The sequence below is a fragment of the Cavia porcellus genome, unplaced genomic scaffold (assembly GCF_034190915.1).
Source record: "Cavia porcellus strain 051 isolate PalLab524CR breed Dunkin Hartley unplaced genomic scaffold, mCavPor4.1 scaffold_7, whole genome shotgun sequence".
Lineage (NCBI taxonomy): Eukaryota > Metazoa > Chordata > Mammalia > Rodentia > Caviidae > Cavia > Cavia porcellus.
Window position 1 is genome coordinate 65,279,877 of NW_026947490.1, and position 17,624 is coordinate 65,297,500.

A 17,624-nucleotide genomic window follows, 5' to 3' on the forward strand; every position below is an offset into this window, starting at 1 on the left:
CAATCTCCCAGCAGGGGGATGGTTGGATGCCAGAGAACAGGAGTCAACACATGTGCATTTTATAAAATAGGACAGTCACTAAAGAGAGAAATGTCCCCTGCTTTAAGAAAAAAAGTCGTATGATCAAATAAGACCGTGATCCTTCCTGGTAAATGACACGGTTCCTCCTAGGGCTCTGAAAGCAGCCTTTGAGGGGCCTTAACTGACCTTTTTTAAACTTTGACTTGGTCTTAAACAGCCACCCAGCAGAGGAAAGTATAACACAAATTAAAATAACAGTAATATTAACCAAAAAGCTAGGTTAGATAGAAAAATGGACTCCAAACTGCTCCAGTCCCTACTAACTGTCCCCAGCTATACGTGTAACATCTCAGCTCACAGCTGTAAGAGACCAGGATTCCCAACCCTACCAGCTCTTCAAAACTATACCCTTCAGCCCCTCTTAGTATCTAAAATACCTTCAAACACACCTCAGGCCAAGAGTTAGCTTCTTGTGTAGGTGTGCCTATAAAATTAACAATTGACAATAAAACACTCTAGCTACTAAGCTTTGTTACTTTTGTGGTAGGAACAAATTTTGTGTTATCTATTTAAGATTTTATATGTATATATAATATATTATCTGGAACTGGTCATTATAAAAGGTCTCCAAAATAGAGACTGTTAGGTTCTAAGTCCTAAGGGAAGAAAATGAGTGGCTGAGTAATCACAAAACTATAGACATCTTTACTTAGTGTATTCTCTGCCCATTGTTATAATTAAAACAGGAGGGCTTCAGGTTTCTTAAAGAACAAAAGGGAAGATTCTCCATGCTCTGAAACTTCGCTTGCTATTAACACCTCTGGACAAATCGGTTAATATAAAGAAAAAAGGCTTTTGCCAAATGTTGCCTTTTTTTGGAGTCATTTTGTTCATTGGCATTTTATTTTTAATTTTTAGTGCCTGCTTATTTACATGCTTATAAAATGGAGCCCAAGTGTCAATGACTTACATATGCTCTTGTCCTCTTTTCTAGACTATCAAATCCATGTTCCTTTGTCTCCTTAGGTCACAGTGAGACTTTTGATCCGAGGCTGAGGGCCAAGTTCCTCCTCCACCTGAAGCAGCCTGGGAAGGCAGACCTAGCTAGGACCCTCCCTTCAATAAGGGATTGAAGTTTCTGGGGGTTAAATGAAGTGAATTGGAAAAAGAAAGACAAGTAAAAAGTAGACAAAGAAGACCACAATTTAAAAAATAAAAACTGCAGTTGCAGGATGCTGCCCAGCTTAAAAAGTGTTTTTCTTCCTATATTTTTTCCTCCCAAGACACAAATAAGACCAGGCAATTCCTTTTTGCCTACATATGCTCTTTCTTATTCCCTTTTCACTTGTTAAATAGAACTTTCCTGTGCATGAACCTTCCCTCTTGCCCTTGCAGCAAGAGATGTCACCTTGTACCTAAAAACCAAACTCCCCCTTTCTATATTAGAAAGTTCTCCTGTTGTCTGCCCCTAAATCTCCCACAAAAACACCAGTGTTAGACTATGATGCACCTCACGGTCCCTCAAGGGTCCACACTCTTACATCTTCGAGTATATCTTATACCTTTAAAATTCTGCCTAATAAATTCCTTTGTGCTTATTGACCCGAAATTTTTTTTTTCCTACAGGTAGAGTGGGTTTAGGTTCCTCATCTCCGGAATCTCCCAGAACCCTGCCAGGCAGGACAGCACCAAGACCTGGGCCAAGCCCACTGCATCTCTGGCTCTAGGAAGGATGTCGCTTTACACAGATACAAAGTCGTTTCCTTTTCTCCTCTGCCCTCTTCTTGTCTCAAATTATATGGTGTCCCTCCTTCTCCCCTACCTCTTCTAATGTTTTCTCTCTCCCCCTTGCAGAAGAGGAATTCAGGTCTTCAGTACCCCATCAGCTCATTTTGTGATGTGAAAGCACCAAGCAATGAAGTCCAGGGACATGGGCTGGTTCCCAGCCTGGCTGCTCAGGGCAGCTGATCATGAGCACATGGTGGCTGCTTCTGTGGGTGTCCCTGCCTTGGCTCCCCGGGAGAGTTGGGGAGGAGAGGCTGAGGCCAGAGCAGTGATGGGGAGACGCTGTGAACACATGTGTGCCAGGTCAGCCACGGGAACCCTTTGTTCCCTCAAGAATCTGAGGGCATCAGGCACTGGCACAAAGAACTTAGCAAGAGGGAAACAAAGAGATAAAGATGAGCAGATAGAAATAAAGACCCTGTGGAAGACAGAGAGAGAGGTGTGTATCCGAGGCTGAACATCGAGGCAGCAGCATGATTGGAAACAAGACCAATAGTCCCCAGGGTGGGAGTCATAGAGAGCCGGGGACAGGAGGAGAAGATACAGAGGTGGTGAGGGTCCCTGCACCCCGGGCCCTACTGCCTCGGGGCAAGCCAGATGAATGGCTGAGGCTGGACCTGGAGGCATTCTATTTTCAATGCCAATTCAGGATGAAGCAAACAGAGAAAGGCTTTACCCACCAAACCCAGAGAGCCCACCTGCAGAGAAGGTGCCTCTGAGAGCTGGGGCAGCCTCCAGGCTTCTCAGGCAGGAGTGAGTATGCCAGCTGAAAATCCTGGAGCCCAGGAGATAACACTAGGGATTATTTAGCATGCAGACACACCTTCAGAAGATTTCCTCTTTTTTCCTTCCTAGCTGCGGGGAGTATCACTCAGGCTACAGGCACCTCTGGATGAACACAGAATCTCAGCAAATGAAGATCTGCCGGAGTGGTAAGTGGTCTAAACTGTCTCTGAGAATTTGGAGTGGAATTGGAACTGTCTCTAGGACAGAACTCTAGTCTCAGGGGTGTCAGGCCAGGCATGACCCCTGAGGAGGTGAAGTATCCATAAGAGGGTGTAGTGACCCTTGCCGTGACGCCCCTGGTTGCCTTTGGTTACTTCTGCAATGTCTCCTCCATGGGTCCCATCTCCTGTGAACCTCAATATCAGTATCTGTCTTCACTCCCCTTCATCATGCTGAACGCACATAAATCTTCACCATGATTTCCTCTGGCTCCACAGCCCCCTGTGCCAGCATTGCATGTGAATGCGTGAAAATCACCCATCTTCTTGCTGGCCTCCCCAACAGTGTGACTTAAGTCCTGTGATCTTCTAACCTTAACCCTAACTTCTCATGACCTGAGCAGACTGTAAGTACTTTATAAATATTTCACTGGCAGGAAGTCAGTATAAGGGTGAAAAGAATTTTATTTCTAACCTTGAAAGTTTAGTAATTTGAGTCTATAAAGCAAAATGACAATGGATTAACAGGAGAGAAGGAACACAAATGTATGAACACACACATGTAGGAAGGTCGCACCAAGTTTACACCCTAACAGCAAAGCCAGACAGAGGAAGCTTAAATACCCTGTTTCTAGGGAGCTAGGAAGTAGGGGCTGTGGACAGCCTTAGAGGGAGGGCTGTGGACAGCCTTATAGGGAGGGGAAGAGTTCTGACAGTGCGAATTTGCCTGGCTTTGGGTGTGGAATTGGCTCTGTTCTTCCTTCCTCAATATGGATTTAATCCTCCTTGGTTCATGAAATGACAGGGTTGGAGTAGAGGGTAACTGCTCTTTTTTGGTGGATCCCATCTTTCAGATGCCATATCCCAGGAAGCTTTATTTCCAAGCCCCTCTTCTCTGAGCCTCGGTTTCCTAATCTGAAGTGTGAACAGGAACAATCTCCAAATGGATAGTATCAGCAGAGATGAACTGAGCTGGCCCACGTGGTGTACTCAGCATTGTCTTAGCGCCATACAAACAGTTCAGCTCATGGTAAGTGAAGGAGAGCCAGAGTCTAACTGTAACAACCATCGGACTCTGCCCAGCAGCTCTGAAAAATGGGTCAACAACCAGCCAACCAGCAGCTGAGAGCTTGGATTTACAACCTAAGGAATACAGTGAAGCCAAGTAGAGCTGTCAGGTCCTTTGTCTTATTGGCTTGTTTTGTACCACAATCTTGGCTGGCTGTGTGGCACCTTCTTCCTGTCCCCTCCGTCCGCCACCCTCTGGTTGGCTAGACTCTCAGGTGCTGGGCTGACTCAAGCCTGGGGCGGCTGAAGTTCTCCACTGGGAACAAGACCCCAACAGTGGAATCCCTGGTGGCACCTGGAAGCCCCTCTTCCCCTGTGGTTCTGGATTTGACTCTGAGAACGTAGAGTCACTGTAGCAGTAATAAAGGCCCTTTCTGCCAGCAGGGTATCAGTGATGACTCTGGGTTCCCCGCTGTCAGAGGTGCCACAGTACTGCGGTGAAACGCCCAGCATGGAGTCCAACAACATCAACATGGACTTGTTGATTGTGACTTTGCAGGATTCTTTCTCTTGGCCGAGGAAAAAGTACTTAAGTTTCAGCATCAGAAAAAGGCGTACTTCCTCTAAACAAGAGTTTATTTTCATTCACGGACAGCAAAGCTCCTGCAGCATTTCCCCCATCGCTTGACTGTTGGGTAGTTTAGCATCAAAAATGCTGCTTCCTCTGCGTCCCAGGCAGACAGTTCCTGTGAGGTCCTCTAATTTATATTTTCCCGTTCCGGACTCCCTTCCACCCTCCCCTGGTTTTCCCTATTATTCAGGACCAAACCTGCCTGTATGAGGTTCACAGAATTATTTCCTGACACTCAGCAACCTGGGAAATGGCCTCTCTCTCTGCACCATTGTCTCCAGGCTGGAGCTGAACACTGTGGCGGTCAGCAACCTTTACAGCGAGGATTGCTTAGGTTGTATTTTCTACGTTCATTTAAAATCCCGCCTCGTTTATTTTCTTTGGGTCCCATGTGAGGCTGCGCTGACTTTCACAACTCTTTGTGGGACTCACTACCTAACGGTGAAGGGAAATTAAAGTCCATCGGTGGACCAGGCATGCGTTTGTGAAAACACAGTTTTCAAGAGAAACTCCGGACACTTCTCATAGCCCTTTCTTAAAGTGTCACCCGTCCCTCTCTGTCTTCCCTCTTCTTCCCTCTCCACACCCTTTCTTTCCTCCCTCCCTCCTTCCTGCCAGCCTCCTTTTCTCTCTTGCACCTTTCCCTTCCTTCATCCATGTGTGTCACTTGAGCAATGTACTTGTTTGATCGAGTGGCTTTATGATTCAAACCTCATAATTTTTACCCACAGAAAGGAGATTTAAAAATCTCACAGAATGATTGCGGATTAAATTGAATTATTCACTCTAAGCATTTAGCATTTTTCCTAACCTCCTATCGGAAGTGGGAAAAAGCTATCATTGTTCATTCAACAAGCATTTATGACGTAGCACATGCTAAATGCTGCACACCCCCAAGCATCTCTCCAGTAACAAATTGTTTTTCTGGGGGCACACAAACCACATACTGCTTTGGGGCCAGAGAAGTACTCATATTGTACTAATGATAAGTAGTTGTTAAAATTCTGGGAAAAGCTGGGGTCTTGCCACACTTTATCTTCTGGAAGCTGTCAGGAGTGTTCCTTAGTTTTTACTTTTTTTCCTCCCCCCATTTGGTGGTTCTCCCCTTCTTTTGCTTCCAAGACCCTCCTGAGGCATCTGCAGGGCCGTCTAACAAGGTGGTTCCTAGGACCAAATGCCCTGTCCATTACTAACTGCTGACTCTGATTGACCGCTGCTACCTCTATGCAAATCAGTCTAAAAGCAATGGATTTATATTTGCTGTTATATTGCCCACTTGCTCCCTGACAGTGGTGATGGCTCTCGTTTCTCCTGTGTGTCCGTGAACCTGCTGTCCCTCTGGCTGTCCCCAGCTCCAATCATTCTCCGTTCAGTGATGCCATAAGTGATTAATCTGTGGCTAGTTTCCTCCTGCCTTCCCCGGAGCCAGCACAGAGCCCATTCATCAAGATGAGCAGGTAATTGAAGCAATCCACCTCGTGTCGAGACCTCGCTCTGGGCTGAGATGCTGGCCTGGCACTCCGTTGGGCTCAGTGTAATTACTTTTTTCTGGTGAATCCTCAGGGCTCTCCAGCCTGCTGCAGAGCCCATCACAGAGAGTGGCTTGTCTGGAAATGCTGCTTCTCCTCCCTACCACAGGCTTCTTTGGAACCTGATCCTAGGTCAGCTTTAGCCATGGTCTTAGCCTGATCTGAGAAGTGTGGTTCCTGAAGAACCAGAGGGAAGGGCTCCTGCAACAGTCTGAGGAAGGGAGTTGGCCAAGAGGAAGTACCCGTTCTCCTGAGGCTTAGAGAACCGAGTAGGCTTCTGAGAGCGTTTATGGGAACTTCCCTAGAATGCTCGGGGTGGGGGTGGGAGGGGTGGAGGGGTGGGAAGCTGATTCTCTTCCCAGCTTTACCAGGAAACTGAACAGCCTGCTCCCACCTATCCTCAGTGCAGGAGCCTTTAGAGGTGGAAGAGACTGTAGCAACAATCTATTTAATCTCGTCCTCAATGCCAACCTTGTGATACTTTTTCTTGGCATTAATCCTTTCATTTATTCATTCACTTCACAGATTTCTATAGTTAGAGACATTGTATCTTCAGATCTTCACTGTCTCAAGTACAAAGTGACAAGATATCAGCTAGCTTCAAGACTGTCAAGTTTGTAAATCAATAAACATCACCTGTTGTTTGGGGTTATTCTGCCAGACAGGGATTGTGCTCAAGAGGAAGTAATCTTTTCCAATCAATCACTACCAACAATCACAATGAAACAGAAAGGTATAATCACTGTAACAACGATAACAAAACACTTCTGTGTGTGGTTTTGCCAATATACATACAATAAAGGATCCAAAACTTGGTACTAGAGGAGGTTTATGATCTCAGAGATAATTCACTGTGGAGACCCAGAGGACCTGAGGTAGTCTTTTGCCAGTGGAGTGCCTACAGTGGCTGCTTCACTCGGTACTCAAATTTTCCAAAATATGGCCCCAGTTTTATCTTCTGTCACGGGTTGCCTCAGACCTTTAACGGTTCTAAGCAATGACAGGACTATGGTGCTCACATCCGTCCTCCACAGAAGCAAATATGTAACACTGTTAAAAATTACAAGATAAGGAAGAATGCCTCTGTTCTGATTTTTCTCACAATGTCTTCTTGTGTTCTTTTAAAACATCAAATAAGAAATTATTAAACAAATATGTTGGTATTTCTGCCATTGTGTTTTGCCTTGTTTTTTCTTTTTAAGACAGGGTTTTGCTATGCAATTCAAGCTGAACTTGAATTCTCTTTGTAGTCGAATGGGCCTTGAATTTGCAGCGATCCTCCTGCCTCAGCCTCCCAAGTGCTTGGATTACAGTCTGCACCACCACACCTGGCCCCTACCACATCATCAGTGGGTACTCAGCACTGTCTCCTGTGCCCCTTTCCTAAGTCCCTGACACATCAGTCTGATCTCTGTCCCAAGAACAGGACTTAAGGGGCTGTTAGACTTCTTTTCTCTCTGGCTCTAGCATTTCTGCTTTTCATATAAAGGTTTGTTCAATTCTCAGACATACATCACTGCCAAGACCTTACCCAGACCATGGAAGCTTCCGCTGATTATTCCTACAGAGGAAGCTCTCCAAAGTGTCAAAGAAAGTGCCATCTACATAATTCAAGATGTGACACCTCTCACATTGCTATTTAATGCTTTGTTTAGTTTTTAAATGTTCCTTTACTGTTTTCCTAATGGGCTTATGAGCTTTCTAACAGCAGGGCCTGGGACTTCCATTTCTGTGTCTCTCCCCTGGGTACTGCTGGGTTGGTAGACAACGCTCCTGCTTCTGTAATGTTTGCTCCTTTAGGCAGCACCTTTCATTCAGAGGAATAAAAGACTTACTTTAGAAGAAAAATCCTCCAAATCTTTGAGATTATACTCCCCTGAGATGCTGCACTGATCATTACTTGTGTGTCAATGGAACAGTAAATTAAAAGGCACAATCAGACAACAATGAACATCAAAGTAAAAACATGAAACAAATATCTCATAAAAGCTCTTAGACTCTCTTTATGTTGCATCTCCTTCTCCCACCCAGTCTCTGCTCCTCACCAAGCCCTCCCTCTCCTTGAGAGACACTGAGCTAAGTCTTCGGAAGCTATCAGCAAAATATTGAAGTAATTCATCCATTAATGCCTCAGCTTCAATGATCTCATTAGCTTAGTCAACCCTTATCGGGCAGCCAGGAAGACAGTTGGCAAAGGCTGGGTAGACTTTTATGGAGAGAGGGAGTTGGAAAAGTCTAGAGTTTAAGATTCTGACTGCTTCTGGTACAGTTCTGCAGTCCGCTTTCCCTGGATTAGGGCAAGAAAAGGGAGGAAAACCACCAAAGGACATGAGAGATCCCCAAAAGACAAGGAGGTTCCTGATGCCAGGCACCACAGACAAGTGGCATGAACTCCAGGAAGTGACACCTTCACTGCCCATCAAGACAGCAGATCAGAAAAATAGGAAGCTGAGGCTGGGGATTTAGCTCAGCAGCATAAGCGCCTGCCTTGCAAGCAGACAGTCGTGAGTTCAATCCCTGGTATCGATAAAAACGAAAACCACAAAAAAAAAAAAAAAAAAAAAAAAAAAAAAAAAAAGAAAGAAAAGAAAAATAGGAAGCTGAGATGGTGCAGGTTGGCAGCTGGAGACCAGAAACTAAGTTGTAGGTGAGATGAGACAGGGAGAGAATAGAATGAGAGAGGACAGAACTTGAGGAAGGACGAGGATGAAAGTCTTTCTTTTGTTTTCTGGAAAAGGATGAGCACGCATGTAGCCAAAATGACTGAAGAGATAGGAAGTGATGCCAGTGGTAAAACAGGGGTTGCTAGGGTGGGATGGAATTGAGGGGAGGCGGGGAGGTATTAACCAGGGCAGGATGAGGGGGACGTCTCCCCGGAGAAGCAGGCCAGCGTCGTCAATTTTATAAAATGTGAGGACCTCTGTGAGTAGCAGAAGCCAACTTAAATATAAGTTAAAAAGATAGAAGCAAGCATGTGGCTAGCAGCCTGTGGACCATCCAGAACCAAGACCCCTCTGTGTTCTCATGTTCTCTCCCTGTCTGCCCCACAGGGTATCAGCTTTGTCCATTCGGTGGGGAAACAAGTCCACCACTAACTCCTATATGATTTAATAGCTGCCTTCAGGGAGAGAGAACGGATTGAGCATCTGTCCCCAGACCCAAAATTCTAGAGGAGAGTTCTCACTGGTCTGTGTAAGAGCCCACCCAAGGGTCAATAAGTGTGACTAAGACTGGGCACAGCAGGTGACACACAAGCCAGTGGCACCCTGCACAGTGACACCAACTGGAGGGATGGGCAGTTTTCACTGAATAGAGGCTCTGGTAAATAGAATAACAGGTGTCCAGGGAGGGATAGCTTGGAGAGAAAGAACAGTTTACAGGCCTTGATAGAGTCCTTTCGTTCATTTATAGGTTGTTCTCGTGAAGTTAAGTGCTCTACCAAGAGCAGAGGCTAGACAGGGTCAGAGGCCATAGCAGGTCTGCAGCTCCACCATGGGACATAAGGTGGCCAGCAGTCAATGAGCAACACGGAGATGCGCTTGAGGGGAGGTAACTGGGTCATTGGCTCGACCCCAGATTTATTCCCGTAGTGAACACTATTGATGACCATCTCAATCATCACCCAATGCTCTGGACACAGCAACATTCAAAATAAGCCGCTGGGCTGAGCCAGGGTTAGAGAGTGAAAATACAGAGGCTTCAGGTACAGTCAACACATGAGCAGAGTTGAGGGGAAGAGCGGAGGCAGGGAGAGGCCATTCCCCAGGGGAGGGCTGGGCTGAAGAGTCCCGGGAAGAGGTGGAGAGCTGGGGAGGCCATCTGGGGGAGCTAACAGACTGCTGTCTCAGTGGTGCCTATTTTGATGCCCGTGGAGATGAATCCTTGGGAGGATGAACGCATCTGGTCTGTTCAGGAACAATCTATATAGCGACCCATTGTGCCTCCTTACTGCAAAGCCTCAATGTGGAGGTTGAGTCACAAGGTTGGCCCACACAAGGCCAGGGCAAAAGTGATGACCAAAATAGACTTTTTCAGATACCCACTTCTTAGTGCTTCATAGCTCCAGGTTACATGATCTGGAGATAGTAAACTCTCAATCTGCATCCTCTAGGCCAATTCTCAGTCCAGGACTATAGAGCCCCATTCCTCCAGCACAGACAGAAGCTGTTCCACCACAGGAGAATGCTGTGGTTCTGAATCTGTTTTGCAAACTTCAGTGTGCAACAATATGCTCAGGAGATGGAGTGATGAGGATGAGGAGGAGGCTGGCAGCAGTGGGGGAAGGGTTTTTCCTGATCCCAGCTGATGATCAGCTTACACCCTAAAGCAGTGGTGGCGAACCTATAGCACGAGTGCTGCCGCCAAAAAAGCTCTGAAAGGTTCAGCATCGCTGCCCTAAAGCATAAGAATTCATATTCAGGGTAACTTTATCACAGTCAGAAGTTTAAATGTGCGCTCATTGGATGAAACAGCCAATCCTTTCTACATGCCGTTCACTTAGGAAGTATGATGCCTGGACTGTCAAACACTGTTTCCCTCCGGCCTCTTGGGCACAGCTCTCCCACCCTAGGCCCAGTGGGCAGCTATCTGGGTGAGCCGCCTTCTCTGCATGATGGTGGGGAAGGGAAGAGGAGGTTTGTGCGTGTGTATGTGTGTGTGTGTGTGTGTGTGTGTGTGTGTGTGTGTGTAGAGAGGGGACAGGAAGGAAGGAGGGAGGGTGTAGGGGAAGGGAACGCCAGGTGTTGCAGTGGGCGGCTACACAAACACGGGAAGAAAACAGACTCTGGGCAACTAACTCTAAGGTTCACTGCAACCCCAAGACTCAAAGCACTTGAGGGTCAGGGAGGCAAGGAGAGGAGGGGAAGAGGCTGTGGAGAGGGGTGCACCTGGGTATTCAGGCGCCCCTCATCTGAGCCAGCAGCACCCAGGGTTTCGCAGCACGGTGCCCGCTGAGGGATCCAAAGCCAGGAGACTCAATTAATCAAAGCGCTGCTGCTGACGGAGCACAGATGAAAGGGTTTCCAGGCTCGTCGGTGATATGCTTGGAGCCCTTCCATGCGGGTAACAGGAGAGGGGCCCTGGGAGGGTCCAGGTCTGCTGGTAGGCCAGGCCCCAGGAGGCGCTGCAGCCGGAGAGGGCGTGGCCTAGATGAGGGCGTGGCCTCTCTCATCCCCTCCCCCGCGGGGCGGGTCCGGCTCGCGATGCCACGCTGGGCGTGGCCGGCGGTCCTGAGGTCAAAGCGGGCGGCCGGTGCCGTGGACGCGCCCTGCCCGGCTGGCCGGGTCTTCGCGGCCGGCGCCCGGCTCCGGCGGGCTGCAGCGGGGCGCGGGGCCTCGGGTCCCTGACCCGCACCGGCCGGGCCCTGCGCCCGGCTCGCCTTTGTCCAGGCCTCGGCGCTGCCGCAGCCCCGGTGCAGCGCTGCGTTCCAGGAACTTTAGGCACCGCCGCGGGGTTCTTGGAAGACGTTGAGAGGAAAAGCAGCGTCTGGCGGCCTGTCCAAAGGCTCCTGAGCCACAGACGGCATTCGGCCAGGGCCCTGCTGCCCGGGAGGGGCAGGCAGTGACCGGGGCTTTCCATAAAAGCTCTGGATCCGCTCCTCTCCTACCTTCTGTCCTTAATTAGCGCCTCCTTCCTCCCTCCGAGCCCAGGGAACACGGAGGCAGGTGGGCCGCGGAGCGCGGCCGGCCTGGGGCTTCCGGCGGCCCGGGGTGGAGGGGGCGTCGCTATGGCAACGAGCTCTTCCCGTGGGAATCGGGGACTGGCGACGGTGGGCAGATTGGAAAAGGACCGTCTGAGTGCCAGCTGCGGCTCCGGGCGGGCGGGGCCAGGGAGGGGCTCTTGGGTGGGAGCGGGGCGGCCTGGGCAGCAGCCCCAAGCCCGCATCCTGAGTCACAGCGGGCCACGCATGCTGGACACGTGACGTGACGTACTTGCTGTCGCTGCCAGGGAGCAGATGTGTTTGCTGACTTGCTCTGAGTGGCCACTACCCAGTTTGGGCCTGGACAGGGGAGTGGGATAGGTGGGATCCTTCATGAGTCTGCCCTGGTGTCCTCGCCAGAGCACAGGGCTTTGAACGATGGAGTTTGGTGCTGGATGGCAGAGGACACTGATTTCTTTTTGCAGTCTCTTAAGCTCGAAATGTTTTTCAAGTCATACGTTATATTTTTTCCAGTTCAGAAAAGTACAGAAAAGAAGGAAATGAAAATAATCCACAGTTCCCAATCATTCCACCCAAGGGTAATCACTGTTGACATTTTGCGATCATTGTTTATTCTTCCTGTGCACAGGTAAGTATATAGATGTAAGTGGATTTATAAAATTGACGACACTACACGTATTCGGTCACTTGCATTTTCACTTGTCACAGACTTGGAAAATGAACAATTGATAGCATTATTTCTAATGGCAGCACAACAGGCCCATAATCTATTAACCAATTGCTGTTGCTGTAAACTTTCTTCCCAAAGTTTACTCTTGTAGGTGGTGATAAATTCTAAAATTAGAATTATTGAGTCAAAGGATATAGGCATTTAAAGTTTGTATATTTCTAGTATTTTGGGTTGTTGCATTTTTTTTAGGGATGAGTGGACTTTATTTTCTTTTCCATCTACTTTTGGAGTAATAGGGAAAGGCTTATTTTATATGTGTCATCTATCTACCTATCTATCATAAATTTTAGACCCCTCCTCTGACTCCCAGAACTAAAATCTGAAATTCGCATCTAGATTCGAGGAGTTTTTTACAGAGTCCTCCAGACAGTACTCTGGGCAGTGAAGTGGACACTACTGGGGACAAGTAGGGCAGAGTCTGGCTGGTGGCACTGAGAGACATGCTGAACACTCCTTGAAAGTGTCTGCCACTGCCCTCCGAGGAGCATTAACTCTCCTGGTCTTCTGACCTCTGTTGTCCCTTGGAAAATGTCCACAGGTAAATTCTGAAGCAGGCCAATGGGATGTGGCTGGAGCACCTGCGGCCCCGCTGCAAATGAATTACGACTCCTTCCCAAACCCACGCCAAGGAGTGAGGTTAATCTCAGGACAAAAGTGCATAATGGGTTAAGGTTTTTATTTGTCCCGCTGCCTTCCCTCCCTGTTCCCTAAATCATTTTGTGGTGCCAACTCCTGCTGCCCAGGATCCAAAGTGGTTTAACTCTTCAAGGCACAGCAGTGAAGTGCCTGATTTGAACAATTTTAATGTTACAAATAAAGTCTGCTACCCTTCCAGGCATCCTAACATTTAATGACAGGAACCAAAAGGGAGAGCAATTCTTAACTGTGGGACCTGTTAGGCACTGTGGCAGCTACATGGTTTTTTGGTATGAGGCACCTAAGCCTGAGGTTGTCCACCAGAGGAATTCTGTTGGTCCTTTTACCAATTTCTTACCACTCTTGCTTGGGGTTCTTTTTCCCTGTTGGAGTTGTGTGACCAGTAACAAGCTCCATTGCAGACTAAACAGAAAGAATAAAAGTGGGGGAAAACCTGATAAGTCAGCTTCTTGGCCTGTCCGGGGTTGGGAGATTATAGATATATAGGATAACAGAAAAGAGGGGGAGGAATAAGCTGATAGAGGGGAGGAATATTCATGTGTTTTCTGGGAATGGATGAAGTTTTCCCCAAATTCAAGTGCCGCCCCTTTTCAGTTCTTTCATTGTTCTTTCTGGTTGTCATCCTGGCAACCGACAGTTGCCATGGTGATGGGGGGTGTGTCATTTAGATGCAGATGGGATTATGATGAAGTTCCAGGCTGGCTGGCAGTTAAACTCTGGTAGTTATCTTGGATCCAGCTTGGTCCAGCTTCCTAACCTCTGGCCTCCAGGTGTCCTGTTTGCAAAGACAAATAGGAGAGGGCAAGGTACACCTTCAGCAGGTCAGGTAGACTCTGTGAGACCAGGGCAGGTTAGCACTTTCTGACCAGCAGCAGGAAGGGCATGGCCAGGTGAAAGCAAGTGGCTGGGGAGGAAAGAGGCCAGAGTGTTGGATCCCTCCCCAGGATGGCACTCAGAAAATGAAGGAGAGAGAGCAGGGCTGAGTTTGCTGCTGGAGGGAATGGGAACCAGATGAGCTGCTAAGGGAGACAGGAATGAGTTGGGTTGTTAAAAGGAACCAAGTGAGAGAAGAGAACGAAGCAGGATGTCATCTGGCTCTGGGCTACAAGATGCACTTTAATGACAGGCTCAGCCAAGTTCACCTCTCCTCTTCCTCCCTGGCCTTTCCATCTGAGTGTCTATTAGGGGTCTTCTTTGTTCCGTGAAATGCTGATGCTGCCTGGAGCTCTGTGCTGTGTTCTTTTCTCCAACTGAACACACACTCTAGGCATCAGTGACCCACTCCCCAGGCTGCACTGCCATCACACTCACGTGCTGCATGGCTGGCTGGCCCATCTCTTCCTTGGGAGCTCAGTTCCCACCTGATCCAGAAGTTGCCAGAAATTATAGTGACAGAAGGAGCCTTGGGGGAGACATTTATTCCCTTCAGCTGTGTGTTCTCTGGTTTTCTTCATAATGAACACAGGTATTCCCTATTAACTTGTGGGCTGTTTGAGGATGAGGCTTTGTGTGGCCTTTACTTTTCTGATTCTCCACATTCAGTGACCATCACACATTGGTGGCATTGACCGTGTAGTAGTTTCTCCACCAGGACCATTTGGGAAGTACCAGTTGGGACACTGTTCCTTCTGCAAGGCATCTTTATGGACACAGCTCCCTTCAACCATGCACAGTTGTTGGTCACCAGGTGGTCACCAGCTCCTCATCAGCCATGTGAGTTCTCAACCCCTTTAGTCTCTGGGCAATGGCTGGCACTGTTTCCAGTTCTGAAGCTTTATCTTCTCTTCACCTCCATAATGTCACAGTTTCTGATCATTTTCTGTCCAGGGAACCATTGCTTTTGTCTCCTACACATAGTTCTCCCCCAAGACTCCATCCTGCAGAGAAACATGAGGTAGTGGAAAGAATGCAGGCTTTGGAGCCAGAAGGGTCTGTGTTTGATTCTGGGCTGCATCATTTATTATTTGGGTGATCTCTCCAAGCCTCAATTTTCTCCACTGTAAAACACAGATAATTATGAGGTTGGAAGAAACTGCAGGTAAAGGGCCTGTTACAAAGCAATTGCTAAATGCATGGCAGTGATAGGTGAGCTTGTGTGACTGCCAAATGTTATGTGAATCCCTGTTCCCGCTGTCACCCTGGGGTGGAAGAGTGCCAGCTGTGCTTCTCCATCCTGGACTGCTCTCCTACATCTGGTCCTTGTCTTCACATATCTGCTAAGTGTTTCTACTTTTGATGTCCTGCCACAACCCCAGCAACAGCCTATACAAACCAACATTGTCATCCTTTTGTCTCCAGAGCTCCTCCTGCCAGCATTTCCACACTGTTATTTCCCAGATGCTGCAGCTTGAAGAGCTTGAAAGAGTCTTGAACCCAGTCAGCTCTGTGGCAATTTATAAACAACGATGATTATTGGTAGAATACCTACCTATGCATTTTCCACTTGCCCAACAGTACTTTGAAGGAGGCTGTCATGCAAACAAGACCCAGGGGTCAAAATTATGGCCTAAGGAGACCCTTGAACACAACTCAGCTCAAATACCAGGCTTGTTCTGTTTCTTGAATGTCTTTGGAGTGATAAGCTGATACTAAGTCACGTTCACTCAAGATGCTGAAGCCTCTCCATCCTGAAAGCAAGCCAGCAAGCCTTTCCCAATGAGTGCTGCAGCCTTGAGTCTTATCTCTTCTCCGCTGACAAATGGCTTATGAAACTTGTAGACCCCTGGCGTCTTCAGCTGTGTCCTCCTCTTTGGTTTATTAGGCACTGCAGTGTCCTTTGTATCCCATCACTGGACTGCATCCCATCAATGGATCAAGGTCGTTAGATGACAAGGATACTTTGTAGCCCCCTCCTATGTCAGCCCCATTTGACCCCACTGATCAGCTCCTCTACCTTACCACACTTTCCACCAGCTTCTCTTCTGAATTCCCTTGTACTCCGGCCATCTGCATTAATGTTGCTTCCTCAGACATCACTTGAATGCCAACCATTCTCAAGGTTTTGTTCTGTGCCACTATTTCTTTTCATACGACAAATTCTCCATGGTTACCTCAATTACTCTATGACTTCAGTTATCACCAATATGTTGGTGGTTCTTAAATAGCCTCACTCCCACACTAGATATTCTCCTTGGTTTAAAATCTTCATGTCCTGCAGATTCTGACTCCATCCCCCACTTACTTGCAAGGTGACTGTGAGGATTGACATTGTGTGTCAGTGTGATTGGGACACGAAGTGGCCAGGTGTTTGTTCAATCATTATTCTGGGTCTGTGTGTAAGAGCGTTTCTGGGTGAGAGTAGCATCACCACTAAAAATGCAAGTACATGTTTTAGCTCGTTGGGCAGGGCTCAACTCCAGAGCCTTTATCCCTAGAATTTACTATAGAGAGTATTCTTGAAACCATGCTTCCTAAAATCAGAGTGCGAGCCTGCATTGGGATGCTTGTGATTTGAGTACTCTTAGGAGACAGGAAATAGGAGAACCAGGATGGGGAAGGACCTGTGCAGGGAGATGATGGCAGTAAGTGTCCAGACACAGTTTGATTTCCCGGCAGCTTGGAGACATCACAGCATTGGCCCCAGCTTGTTGCAAGGCGCCAGCCTTTTGTAGTCTTCTGCCAACTGGTAACTAACTGTAGCTTTTGCATGGGGTGAGAGTATACTCTTCTGCCAAGGCAACTCCTGGCTTCTGCTGGCCGAGGACAGAAGTCCTGTGGTGGCTGATGGATGGGTGTGCTGGCCTGTTCAGTGATCTGGGCAGGACATTGATATATATATATTATTTTATTTACTGTTTACTATTTTTGTGGTCACTGTCTGAGTTGACATAATCCCCCTCTGTTTTCTGTGTTACTGCAACATCTCCGAGCTAACATACTGGCTTGTACCCACAAGGCAGCCAAGGTATTCTTTCTAGTATGCTGATCTTTTCCTGTCACTTCCTCTACCGGCTCTTCTGTGGTTCATGTGGCGATTCCCAGTTGCTTCCAGTTGCCGCAATGAACCTGCATGACCACAGTGTCACTCATCTTTCTTGGATCCCCTCTTAGCACTTGCGCCTCAAAGGGCTGCTACGAGGGGAGGGCTTCCTTTAACCACTTGAATGTACTAACCCATGTCTCGACTCTTAAATGTCCCTGCCAAAGTGTGTCACAGATCCAGTGAATGCTGCTGCCCAGTCCTTCCAGGGGGCCCTCATTCACCCTACTCACCAGATCTGTGCAACTCTGGTTCTTCCCTAGGGTCACGATCTCATGACAGCTAAACGTTTTGAATCAATTGAAGACATCAAGGCAACCACAACAGCAAAACTAAAGCCATGAAAAGAAAAAAGGAGGCAATTGTGATGGGCTACAGGTGTTTGAAGTGAGGGGGCAGTTTGAGGAGGAATGAATGGCCGTGTGTCTTTACCATAATATATTTTTAAAAATGTAAATACACACTGTATTTTTCAGTCACACGTTTATGGCTTTGTGTGTATTTTTCCTTTGCCTGCGACACCGTGTTCACCTCTCACCTAGGGACTCTATCTGCCTAGCCATCATCACCTGCCCCTGAGAAACCTTTATTTTAATATCTATACTCATAATGTCTTGTATTTCCCATCATTTCACTAAGAACACGGCAGAATATTCGTCTGTTTAGTTGCTCATCTCCTCA

At 47.7% G+C, this 17,624-nt stretch overlaps 2 long non-coding RNA genes across 5 annotated transcripts; both read left to right on the forward strand.

The window, feature by feature from the left end:
- The first annotated feature begins 1,599 nt into the window (after positions 1–1,599).
- On the forward strand, positions 1,600–7,040 carry LOC106027415 (uncharacterized). Of its 4 annotated transcripts, none has more exons than XR_010048878.1 (6): positions 1,600–2,109; positions 2,456–2,738; positions 3,030–3,157; positions 3,605–3,780; positions 4,203–5,846; positions 6,444–7,040. It is a non-coding gene; the product is annotated as an uncharacterized LOC106027415 (long non-coding RNA). The 4 variants fall into 4 exon arrangements; XR_010048879.1 differs by having other exon boundaries at positions 1,600–1,776; positions 1,876–2,738; XR_002790919.2 differs by having other exon boundaries at positions 1,600–2,738.
- A 2,992-nt stretch (positions 7,041–10,032) lies between these two features.
- LOC134477006 (uncharacterized) lies at positions 10,033–17,424 on the forward strand. Its single transcript, XR_010048877.1, has 2 exons — positions 10,033–14,677; positions 17,207–17,424. It is a non-coding gene; the product is annotated as an uncharacterized LOC134477006 (long non-coding RNA).
- The last annotated feature ends 200 nt before the right edge of the window (positions 17,425–17,624 follow it).